Below are 13,383 nucleotides of genomic sequence, written 5' to 3'. Positions count from 1 at the left end.
GAAAACATGGCCAACTGGCCTGCTTTCCAGCATGAGTGAAGTGGAGGAAAGGGTGCTCCCAGTGCTGTGCTGGGAGGGTCCTGTGCTGCTCAGGGTTCAACATGGCAACATAGACCTAGTATCATTTCTCTTGCCTCCTGGGGCCATGAGTTGTGAGAACTAGACTACTAGCTATCTTAAGATAAAGATTACTTTTGTCTTGATCAACTTTAACTTTGAAGCCTTTAACCCAGAACCCAGAACACACTACTTCCTTGTATGTTTTTTGGATGATATAAAATATCTTGTGGATGCGTATGACATTTTTTCTAATACTGAAAAATTCTAATACTGAAAAACTTCTAATTGAAGTACTGCTCTGCCCTAAATCTTTTATGCAGACTGGCATCATAGGTACCCCTGATGTCTGCCATTAGACCCACTACCTAAAGCCAGTTGTATGTCCCTGGGATGTCCCTGAAGTCTTCACTTTGTCATTTGACAACTTATCCTCCTAGCAGTCTCCTCTCCAATGAAGACAGCAATGCATATCTCATGAAGTGACTAGGAAGATGACATGAAACCAGAAATGTCAAGCATGGCCCTTAGTATCCATTTTCATGATGTTTAGCAGTTTTTTTTCTCCAAGAACACAAGGTTCTCCATCTTCTTAGATGTCCATACAGATCAGTTTGATTTTCCAACCAAGCTTCAAGGAAGAGATTACAGTTCAATTCTCTGTCTTCTGAGAAGCTTCAAAGTGCACTTGCCAAGGACACTGATGAAGGAAAAGATTTTATCAAGACTTTTGTGTTTTTTTTAGACCTATTATTGGCCTAAAGAGCTAAACTAGGGCATGTCAGAGCATATATAACTAGGGGCTCCCAGGCACCACTACATGCTAAGAACCTGAACTTTCCTGAGTACTTGGAGCCAGGAAAGAAGCATGAAGTGGCTGGTGCTCCTTGGGCCAGTGGCCTTCTCAGATTGCAGAGTCATGTAAGTATGGAGGCTGTAAGCCACATCATATTCATTTCTGCGATTTTTCTTTTCATCTGATTATTCTATTCATCCAGTTTAGACGGGAATGGAATATTTCCCTGATAATCTTAAAGTTCAACCCTTACTTATTGATAAGCATGTTGCTATAGGAACTGTGGGTCCCAAGGGTCTTGGTGTAGATTTGCATAGCTGCACAACTCTTGGGGTCCAGTCATGTCATGACAATTGAAATTGGAACTCCTTGCAATTGTTCAGTGCACAGTCAATGCAGATGTAGGTGTGGTCCTGTGGAATAGCACTTTTCTACATGTTATTTAGCATGTTCTCTTTGTTCCCTCTCTACTTCAGTGTGTATATGTCTATGTCTGCATCTCTGTATCACTCATTTATCTCTCCATCTCTTTGGAAGGCTCTGAGTGTATTTCTCTCTGTGTTGTTTTCTTTTAATTTTTCATTTGACTCATCCTTCCTTCTTGAGCCTCTACACTTCCCTAACTTGTTCCCTATTTCCTGGATTCTTTTTTCAACTATCTCTCCTCCTTCAACTTGGAGAAAGATTGGGAGAGCTACTTATACACTGTTTTATATCTGACAAGCAGTGTGACCACAGCCAATTCACAAACCTCTTGAACTTCAGATTCCTCCCTTGTAAAAGAGGACAGGAATCCCCCTTCTACCTCCTTCCCTGAGCTTCTATGAGAAGGATACAGTGGGATGGCAACAGCAGTACTAGTGGCTGTCATTGTTGAGACTTCCTACTTATCAGGCACCTTATATCCATCACTTCACTCTCCCCAAGATATCCCATTTGGAGGGTTTGTATTGTTACATTCCACCATTTTTCTGAAGAGGAGACTGAGACGCCACAGGGTCATATGGTTTACCCAACATTACAGAACAGAATCTTTATTCAAACCTATGTTTTTGCCATGGCATATGCATAAAATTCTGATAATAAGGTGACTCATAAAATTGATTGGAAAATACACAGTGCCATTACAATGACAGTTATACCTTAACACTGACAGCTAATTGTAACTTCTTTATTTTCTTTTTCAAATGCTCGATGAAAGAATACCTCTACAAAAGTGAAGACCATGAGATATACCCTCAGTGAAAAAAACATGCTGAACAATTTCCTGAAGGAACATGCTTACGGACTGTCCTAGATTTCTTCGTGTGGGTCAAATATAACTATTCACCCCCTGAGCAACATCATGGATGTCAGGTTTTGGGAGGATGGTCCTCCAAAGCGCCCCCTGGTGCTCTAGCCTAGCACTGGGGCTCATCTGGAGGTGACAGGTGGGATGCTGGGGCTGGGGCTCCTGCAGGAGGCAGAAACCCTGGGTAACAGTGGCTGTACCCAGAGGAGAAGGCACTATCATCCTCAACTCTTGGTCTTGGTGACTGGGCCCAGAAATTACCAAGTGGCAGGTAAACGTCCATTTCTGTGTCAAAGATGTGTCATTAGTTTGATGGAGTTTGTTCCTTCTGAGGAGAAGGTAATGGTGACCCACTTCAGTCCTCTTTACTGGAAAAACCCATGGATGGAGGAGCCTGGTAGGCTGCAGTCCATGGGGTCGCTAAGAGTCAGACATGACTGAATGACTTCACTTTCACTTTTCACGTTCCTGAATTGGAGAAGGAAATGGTAACCCACTCCAGTGTTCTTGCCTGGAAAATACCAGGGACAGGCGAGCCTGGTGGGCTCCTGTCTATGGGATTGCATAGATTCGGACATGACTGAAGCGACTTAGCAACAGCAGCAGCAGCAGCAGCAACTTCTGAAGTAAGGGAGTCACTCAGTTACAGATGAAGAGTGAACCATCTCTGATCAAAAGGTAGAACTAATTGCAAAGCAACTGTGAATCCCCAGGCAGAGGAATTCAGTTTCCACAGATGCAAGAACCACAGCAGTAAAAAGTACCTGAACCTGTATTCCGTGTAAGGCCATCAGAATCTAACACAGTGCTTACAGCTTTTAGATTAGAAAATGGCTTATTTTGTCTTCAAGAATGCCCATGCCAGCCTGAATGATAGGCAAAGAGTAAATACATGTCAAATGAAAGGGTCACCTGTGTGGTGTTGATTGGATGTGGTCTGAGTTTGGAGGGAGTGGCTGGGGTTGATCAAGAAGGACATCTTGGAGAAGGGGATGCTAAGACTGGGTTTGAAGAGACTACAGAGCTTCTCAAATGAAGGCACCAGTACTTCCCTGGGTGTCCAGCAGTTTTGGAGGCCCAGTGGTTATGCTTCTGGGCTTCCCATTCAGGAGGTACCACTTCCATGCCTGGTCATAGAGTCAGTATCCTGCATACAACGTAGCATAAGAAAAAACAATATCAAATGCTAGCACCTCTGTGATCAAAGGTTGTGAGCTGCACGGTGGTTAGAAAGTGATCTCAAGAGATATGTGACACCCAGAGGGAGGCAGCAGCGTGGGAATAGAGGGCAGCCAGTTCTGCAGTAACCCACTCCCTCCTCCTTCTCCCTGTAATTGTTCTATGTGGGTAACATCACCATTGGAACACCGCCTCAGGAACTTCAGGTTATCTTTGTTTTTTTTTTTTTTAATTTTTAAATTTTTTTAAATTTTATTTTATTTTTAAACTTTACAATATTGTATTAGTTTTGCCAAATATCGGAATGAATCCGCCACAGGTATACCCACATTCCCCATCCTGAGCCCTCCTCCCTCCTCCCTCCCCTACCCTCCCTCTGGGTCATCCCAGTGCACCAGCCCCAAGAATCCAGTACCACGTATTGAACCTGGACTGGTGACTCGTTTCATACATGATATTATACATGTTTCAATGCTATTCTCCCAAGTCTCCCCACCCTCTCCCTCTCCCACAGAGTCCATAAGACTGATCTATACATCGGTGTCTCTTTTGCTGTCTCATACACAGGGTTATTGTTACCATCTTTCTAAATTCCATATATATGCGTTAGTATACTGTATTGGTGTTTTTCTTTCTGGCATACTTCACTCTGTATAATAGGTTCCAGTTTCATCCATCTCATTAGAACTGATTCAAATGTATTCTTTTTAATGGCTGAGTAATACTCCATTGTGTATATGTACCACAGCTATCTTATCCATTCATCTGCTGATGGGAATCTAGGTTGCTTCCATGTCCTGGCTATTATAAACAGTGCTGCGATGAACATTTGGGTACACGTGTCTCTTTCCCTTCTGGTTTCCTCAGTGTGTATGCCAAGCAGTGGGATTGCTGGATCATAAGGCAGTTCTATTTCCAGTTTTTTAAGGAATCTCCACACTGTTCTCCATAGTGACTGTACTAGTTTGCATTCCCACCAACAGTGTAAGAGAGTTCCCTTTTTTCCACACCCTCTCCAGCATTTATTGCTTGTAGACTTATGGATTGCAGCCATTCTGACTGGCGTGAAATGGTACCTCATAGTGGTTTTGATTTGCATTTCTCTGATAATGAGTGATGTTGAACATCTTTTCATGTGTTTGTTAGCCATCTGTATGTCTTCTTTGGAGAAGTGTGTAGTTCTTTGGCCCATTTTTTGATTGGGTCATTTATTTTTCTGGAGTTGAGCTGTAGGAGTTGCTTATATATTTTTGAGATTAGTTGTTTGTCGGTTGCTTCATTTGCTATTATTTTCTCCCATTCTGAAGGCTGCCTTTTCAGCTTGCTAATAGTTTCCTTTGTTGTGTAGAAGCTTTTAAGTTTAATTAGGTCCCATTTGTTTATTTTTGCTTTTATTTCCAATATTTTGGGAGGTGGGTCATAGAGGATCCTGCTGTGATGTATGTCGGAGAGTGTTTTGCCTATGTTCTCCTCTAGGAGTTTTATTGTTTCTGGTCTTACGTTGAGATCTTTAATCCATTTTGAGTTTATTTTTGTGTTCAGGTTATCTTTGACACAGGCTCACCTGTCTTGTACGTTCTCTCCCTCTTTTGCCCCTGTCCAGCCTGTTGTGAGTACAGACACTCCGTACCTGGACCATCTTTCACTTGCCCTGCCGACGTTTCCACCCTTGGCACCTGATGACACTCATCTCTTGTGTCTGCAGCTATATAAGTTAGGTTCAGACATTACAAGTCTTCCACCTTCCAGCCTACCCAAAAGACCTTCAGCATCGTCTATGGATCTGGGAGCATGAAGGGATTTCTTGCTTATGAAACCTTTTGGGTAATATGTAAAGAGAAGCTGAGTCAGGACTGGCTATGGAGTGACCCCTGCTTGGAAAACAGATGCAGGAACATCTGGCAGGACACTTCCTAGCCTAACTCCCATAGATATTGGCCATCTTACCCACAGGATCCTGTCCCTGGGGACGCAGTCCCCATGGTGACACACAAGCAAATGGATTAGCTAACCCAGAGTAACCCAGAGAGTAGCTTGAGATGCAGACTTGCAGCTGCTCTGCCCATGAGCAGTTCAAGGTTCATTTTGCTGGAAGCGAGAAGATGGGAAAAAAGCACCCACTTTTATATTCACAGACGGTTCTAGGCACTTTCAGGTAATAACTGGTTTAATCCTGCAACAACCACACACAGCAGGTGGTCTGATTAGCTCATTTGACATATGAGGAAACTGAGGTATAGAATACAAGGGCCTTGCCAAGGTCACACATGTGGTAAGTGATGGAGCTGGGCTGGCTTTTCAGGACTGCAGTTGCTGTGGGGTGTTTGGGATAGGATAAAACTGTTCTGGGGACCCTGGGGGCAATCAAGGGCTTCAAGTATTCAGAGTGGGAAACTGGAGGCCAGAGATGTCAGGGGGCCTGATAAATGAATTCTCACTCTAGAAGAACTTTGAGAGTCTAATAAAACGCATGGCCTGCCTCCCCAAACTACCTGAGTAGTTCCCCTCTCTCTCTTTCTCTCTTATACACACTCACAGAAACACACACGTATCCCCAAAAGTGAATTTCCTAGGCAATAATTTCATACAACCCTGCAAGCAAGATTTTGTTTTCAGATTCTGTCACCTGGACAGTTGCAGAATCCACAGTCCCTTACAGAGAATGCAGCCCATTCCTATCATTACCTCATGCCAAAGAGAAGGCTATCTTGCTCTCGATTGTTTTGTTCACAAGGGGGCACCAGTGGGTCCTGGCCTGACTCTTGGTTGCCCCACCTGGACAGAAGCCACAAGGCCATTTTGACTCACTCAGGTGGTGTTTTTCAGAGGGGCAGATGTTTTAAAATTCACAGCCTCTCACAAATGGAATCCTCCCAGCTTGGTCTAACCATCTGAGGTCCACCAAAGACAGCCCAGGCTCAATTCTTCTTTGAGGATCTAACGGCAATGCACCCCAGCCCAGTCCTAGCCCCACTTCACGTATCTGTAAGTGGGAACACTCTTCTCTCCCACAGATTGGGGACCTTGTAAGAAATGACCAGCTGTTCAGTCTAAACATGGCAGAATATGGGTTTGAGGGTATACCTTTAGATGGCATCTTGGGCTGGAACTACCCCAACATATCCTTCATTGGAGCCATCCCCATCTTTGACAACCTGAAGAATCAAGGTGCCATTTCTGAGCCTGTTTTGCCTTCTACTTGAGCAAGTAAGTCTGAGATGGTCAATCCCTTTCTCCAAATTAGCTGTAAGATGCTTTCAGGTGCATGAAAATTATAGAACACTTGATAAAGAAGTATCCTGAGAGATAATCTAACCCAGGATAACTAGGGACTTACCTTGCATCACCACTGGTTTTTATAAATAATGCTTTAAGGGAACACATCCCTGCTCCTGGGCTCAAGACCAGTAACTTGGTCTAGCGGGGTGAGTGAGGAGGAAGACTAATGGAAGGCAACAGGAAACAAGTTGGAGGAAAAAGCAATACGATTTGCTTATGAGTTTGATCAGGAAGGAAGGAGAAGGATGGTGGCTATCTCCTTCCTCATTAGCATTCCACTGGGAGCCCAGGATCAGCTAACCAATTCGCAAGAGCCAGTGAAAAATAAGTGTGGGACACAAAACAAAATGTGGGATCCCTTGTTCAAGAAATATTAGTCATTTTAAGACAGGGAGAGCAGAGTTGGGGTCCTTTCTAGTGTGAGTCCCTTTGGACAGTAGAGGTCACAGGCCAGCGGAGCCAACTCTGGGTGACCTGAACCCATATCCTTAGCACTTAGCTTTGATTTTCCTGAAAAATGACAAGCTGGACATGGGTGAAGCAAAAACTCTTCAGCACCGTGCTATCTGAGGGTTTCTGAGCACACAGGTAGCAAGAGGTCCTGGGCCTCTTCAGAAGACATAGTGGGTGGAGCCCAGCCATGTAACTCAGCTTCTAACCTCCTCTGTGCCACTCATTAGCCAGTTACTGACCTCAGTCTGGTTCTCAATCACTCCTAGCCTTGATTTCTGCATCTGTAAATGGAGACCTTATTAGGGCCTTGATGGGTAGACAAGCACAAACACAAGCTCTCAGACAGTGCTGTTGTTACTGTCCTCCAAATATCTGCCCTTCTTTTCTCTCTACAGATGCAGGGGAAGGGCAGTGTGGTGATGTTTGGTGGGGTGGACAAAGCCTACTAGCAGGGAGTGCTCAACAGAGTACCTTTGATCCAAGCGGGAGACTGGCATGTACATATGGACCAGTAACCTCTCCCTCTGAGGGTCAGCCCAAGTGATGCCCCACATCTGTACACGGACACAGGCAGACACACACAAATGGATTCTCAGACACATAGTGACACAGACATATACACCACTTACAATGACACAGACAGACACACAGACACATGGAAACACACAATCAGACACATATAAACATGCATAGATAGTCAGAGACACAAATGCAAAATTAGAGACACATACAAACACATATACAAACAAACACATAAACACATAGGTAAACAACCCACGGGTTCATAAATCTCAGGCCTTTTGACGAGGGCTCTGACCAGGGTCCTAAAAGGGTCTGGAGACGTCTGTGCAGCTGGAAGAGGGCTGCACCCATTGCCCTGTGAGGCGTGGAGCATGTTAGAGGACTCTACAGTGTGGTAAACAGAGGATCAGGGAGAATTACACTGGCCTGAAAACAGTTATAAGATGACCAACTGTCCAGGGCTACCTGGGACCAAGGAAATTCTCAGTACAAATAAATGTCAGTTTAAAAACAGGGAAAGTCTTCAGCAAATGGGAAAAGCTGGTCTCCTTAGGGAGCAGCTAGCCAGCAGTGGAGAGAGGTTGGCTGCAGTCTTATGACTTGAAAGCAACTAAAAAAAAAAGACACCCCATGTACCTGGACACACAGTGGTGCAGGGCCTATAACAGAGAATCAGGAAGGTGGGATCCAGGCGTGATGAGAAGACAAGGGGCATAATTGATAGGATTCTTTGTGATACCCTCAGATGAAAGCTGACCTGTCCTTTGGAGTTTCTGTGGGCTAGTCATATATTTCCTGGCCAGGGTCTCAGGGTCTGAGCTGGTTGTAGGAACAGTGCTGGGAGACACCCTCTCCCAGAGGAACCCCTCTCTCCCACCATTATGAGAATCTGCTATACCCGTGAATCTCCATCTTTACTCTGTGGTTGACCCATTATTTGTTCCCCACCAGATACAGCTCTCTGGATGTTTCTCATTCATTATTTTCAGTCTTCATTCACTCACTAAACAGACAAGCATTGGGCATCCACTGTGTGCCAGGCACTTTAGGGAGGCAATGAGAATAAAACTCACCCTCACATCTAAGAAGGCAGATGCACAAGAAATGACACACACACATAGTGAATTGTGACTTTGGTACATGCTAGACATGAGAAATGGAGAAGGCAATGCCACCTCTACTCCAGTACTCTTACCTGGAGAATCCTAGGGACAAGATCCTGGTGGGCTGCCGTCTATGGGATCATACATAGTTGGACACGACTGAAGTGACCTAGCAGCAGCAGCAGCAGCAGCAGCAGCAGCAGCAGACACGAGAAAGAGTCTACAGAAAGTGACCAAGACAGGAGACTGATAAACACCAAGGGAAAGACTTCCCTGAATAAATGACAACTAAGTTGGAATCTGGAAGATGATAAGAAATTTGCTAGTCAAAGGGAAGGAGACTTCTAGGAAGGAATACCAGCTTGTGGCAAGATACAAAAGATCATGGTGTATTCAAGTACTGTATTCAGGATGTCAAGGAAGGTGCTGTGTCAAGAGCAAAGAAAAGAGTCAGCCCAAAAGATGAAGGGATGTTTAGGGGACAGTTGGGAAGGGGGCAGCTCTGGGGAGATTCAGAGTGGCCTTGATGCCGCTTTGTCACACTGTCTCTCAGCATCTCCATGAAAAGAAAGGTTATTGCTTGTTCTGGTGGCTGCGAGGCCCTTATGGACTCTAGGACATCACTGATCCTTGGCAAAGAAGACTGGTCAATAATATCCAGAAGCTCATCAGCACCACACCACGGGGTTCCGAGGTGAAGGGTCATGCCCCAGGGTCACTCCCAGTCTCCACACACAAGAAGGATCTCCAGGGCCAACCTCTCTCCCTCTCTCTCTAACAGCACTACGTTTCATGTTTTTCGGTCAATACCCTGCCCTCTATTATCTTCACCATCAAGGGCATCAAATATCCAGTGCCAGCTCGAGCCTACATCCTCAAGGTGAGGGGAGAACCCTGAGGGGTGGTTCTCAAATAGGATCTTGCAGGAACCCTTGGGCTGCTGCTGGGAGTAGGGCACCCTGTGCAGGCCATCTTGCACTATTGCAGATGCTGCTGAGCCCTGTTGCTGGGCTAGAGCCTGCCACAAAAGCACCACTTGAGAGTAAAGGGCCATCTGGGACACTGATTATCCTGAAATAAATGTGGAGATGCCACACCATGCTGGCATGGTGGGAGTCACAAGGAGAGGGGAACACTCAGGTCCTCAGTCCTCAAAGAGTTTCAGTTCAATCTGAAACCTCACATGCATGAACATGAAAGTCAGCTCTAGCGGTCACTGAATAGGCTGTGTGACAAGGAGAATGACTGGGGACACTCCCAGTGTGCTGTCCCACCATAGGGATTAACAGTCTCCCTTCCCTTCTTGCAGTTTTCCTGCTTTGGATGATAAATTACATGGTCACCCTAGTTCTCGGATGCATCTTCCCCTAGCTCTGGCCAGGTGTCCCCTTTGTGAGTTGGGATACCTGACCCCTCTGTGGGGAGGTTGGATACTAAGGTGAATAAAGGGTGCACAGTGACTGCTCAGCCCTGGCACAAGGTGGAGGCTTCATGTCAGCTCCCTGAGGGAGTTCAGAGCTGGCTGATGGGCTCAAAGAAGACTTTAAGGAAGGGAGGGAATTTCAGGAATTCTAAAACTGTAACTGATGGAGCCATATGGAGGGTTGCTTGGTTCTAGGCAAAACTGCACTGGATTCCATGCAAATGGCATCCCAAGGTGCTCTGCATTGGGGCCCTAGGGACTTTCTCGGGGTGATGAAGGCTACGGACTGACCAGTGGGGATGGGGAACCAGAGTACGTTACCCACTCAAGCCTGGAGTGGCCAAAGAGGGTGAGTGTGGGCTGAGAGGCTTCCCAGAGTTCCTAAGTTAAGTCTTCAAGAACATGTTGTGGGCACTGCTCTATTTAAGATGGATAACCAACAACGAGTTACTGTGTAGCACGGGGAACTCTGCTTGATTGTATGACAACCTGGATGGGAGGGGTATTTTGGGGACCAGGATACATGGATACATATGGGTGAGTTCATTTCCTGTCCACCTCAAACTCAGAATATTCTTAATCAGCTATACTCCAATACAAAATAAAGGTTTTTTTTTTTTTTTTTTTTTAAATAAAGTATGGATTGTGGGGACGCAGGAGGAGAACCAGCATTCTCTGCAGAGAAAACAAAGAGCAGGAGTCAGAAGGAAAGAAACAGGGAGAGAGGATAACTATGGACACTCTTTTTCTTCTCTAAAAATTTTATTGAATTGTGGCTAATCTTCAGTGTTGCATTGAGTTCTGCTGCACAGGAATGTGACTCAGTTATACACATACAGAAATGTATATTCTTTTTCTTATCCGTTTTCATGTGGTTTATGACTGGATATTTAATATTCTTCCTTATCCTATACAGTAGGACTTTGTTGTTTATCATTCCAACTCCCAGTCCTCTCCCCCACACCCTTCCTCATGGCAACCTCATGTCTTGGCCCTTTTGGTTGTGGATGAACTCCCATATTCCCTGCTAATGAGAAAATCCCTGGATACTTACCAAAAGATGGAAATAAAACCAAGAATTGTGCTGGGTCTGGATATTTGTGGGAGTCGCAGGTAAGGGCTCAGGCTGACTGGTGTGTGTCTCTGACTCCCTCAGGATTCTAGAGGCCACTGCTATACAACCTTTCAAGAGAACAGAGTGAGGACATCTAGAGAGACCTGGATCCTGGGTGATGTCTTCCTGAGGCTGTATTTCTCAGTCTTTGATAGAGGAAATGACAGGATTGGCCTGGCACAGGCAGTATAAATACTTGGAGTGGTTCAGGAATCAGTAAGGCCGCTGCAAGCAAACACTAAATCACACTTAGGGTACTCCTGCCAGGATGCTGGTGAACTGTATTTGGTGGTCTGCACACTCTATTCTCATTAAAGAATAAAGGGTTTCACTTGTAATGGTGTTGAAACAAATGGGTGCCTCTGTTTCTGGGAGGTGTACAATGATTGGGAAGGATCTAGAATAAAGTCTGAATCACAGTTGAGAGGAGCCCACCTCCAACTGGCTTCAAGGAAAGGGGAGACTCATTGAGATGATTCTGGGAATCCAGGACACAAGAATCAGAGCAAATACAAAGATCTCAGTGACTGGACCCAAGAAATCAGAAGTCATCAGTTCTCTGTTTCACACCCTCACTGTTTCATCCCCTCTTCTTTGATGGTCATAGCCTTAAAACTTTCTTCCTTAAGGCTTCTACACCTAGTGAGGGAGTCCAAGCTACCTGCCATAGGGTTTTATATCCTGAAGACATCTCCAATAAGGAAAGAAAAGATTGAAGACATCAGAGTTCAAAGGTGTTCTCTCTAAATGACCCATCTTAGATCACGTGTACAGTCCTAGATCAGCCATCCTGGCAGGGCCATGGGGTCCTATGATTGGCTTTACATTGTGGTCCTGATGCAGCAGCATACAAAATTGTCAATATCCTCCAGAAGTATATGACTGAAGCTGGGGAGAGGCAGCCCCAAAGAAAGCGACTTGGAGATAGTCTAGGCCATGGAAGAGTTTGTGATGACCCACCAACTCCACCACCTTCTCATTCAGAGGAATTATAAGGTGTAATGAAATAGACCCCCTTCATCCTATCTCAGATGAACTTATCACTGGTCTTTTCCTCCAGGAGAGTTTAGGTTAGGTACTTTTTGGAGAGCTGGTTCCCTTTTGTCCCACATCCAGTTACCAGGTTTCTGCCACATATGCCTTCTCTGTCCTTTCCAGTCCTACTTGGTAAGCGGTGGCCCCAGTGGATCCCTGAGCCATCCCCCTCCTCCAGGGCCCAGAATGCCCCTTCCTTGGCCTCCAATACTGCTGGGGAGAATGCAACGCATGTATCAGGAGATCCAGTGTACACAGAGCCTTCAGCCTTTCTGAGCTTCTCCATGGGTGGGGCTACAAACTGTTTGCTTGGAGCTGCCGTGGTTAGGCACTTTTGCAGTGGAAGCATCCGTTCTTTCAAGCTGGAGGCCCTCAGTTGATGCCTCAGCTGAGACAGCAGTGGTTAGAGGTTGATTTTCTTTCCAATTGACTGGTTTGATCTCCTTGCTGTATAAGGGACTCTCAAGAATCTTCTCAAGCACCACAGTTCAAAAGCTCAATTCTTTGGCATTCACCATTTCTTATGATCCAGATATCACATCTGTACCTTATTACTGGAAAAACCATAGCTTTGACACTATAGACCTCTGTAGCAAAGTGAGTCTCTGCTTTTTAATACACTGTGCAGGTTTTTCATAGCCTTTCTTCCTTCCAAGGAGCAAAAATGCAAAAGCAAAGCACTCACTCAGTCGTGTCTGACTCTTTGCGACCCCGTGGACTGTTGCCTACCAGGCTCCTCTGTCCGTGGGATTCTCCAGCCAAGAGTATTGGAGTAGGTTGCCATTTTCTTCTCCAGGAGATCTTCCCAACCCAGGGACTGAACCCAGGTCTCCCACATTGCAGGCAGACGCTTTATCATCTGAGCCACAAGGGAAGCTCTCCAAGGAGCAAGTGTGTTTTAATTTTGTGGCTGCAGTCAAGGTCCATAGTGATTTTGGAGCCCCCCAAAATAAAATCTGCCACTGTTCCACTTTTCCCTCATCTATAAGCCATGATGTGGTGGGACTGGATGCCATGAATGTTGAGTATCTTTTTGTGAATAGATTTTTGAATGTTGAGTTTAAGCTAGTTTTTTCATCTCCTCTCCTCATCAAGAGGTTTTTTAGCTCTTTTTTTTATTTTCTGCTGTTA

At 45.2% G+C, this 13,383-nt stretch overlaps 1 pseudogene; it reads left to right on the top strand.

The window, feature by feature from the left end:
* The first annotated feature begins 925 nt into the window (after positions 1-925).
* Positions 926-11,451, top strand: LOC133241865 (pregnancy-associated glycoprotein 1-like; annotated as a pseudogene).
* Positions 11,452-13,383: the final 1,932 nt, after the last annotated feature.

This window comes from Bos javanicus, chromosome 29 (genome assembly GCF_032452875.1).
Source record: "Bos javanicus breed banteng chromosome 29, ARS-OSU_banteng_1.0, whole genome shotgun sequence".
Classification (NCBI taxonomy): domain Eukaryota; kingdom Metazoa; phylum Chordata; class Mammalia; order Artiodactyla; family Bovidae; genus Bos; species Bos javanicus.
This window is presented reverse-complemented; position numbering and strand designations above follow the sequence as displayed.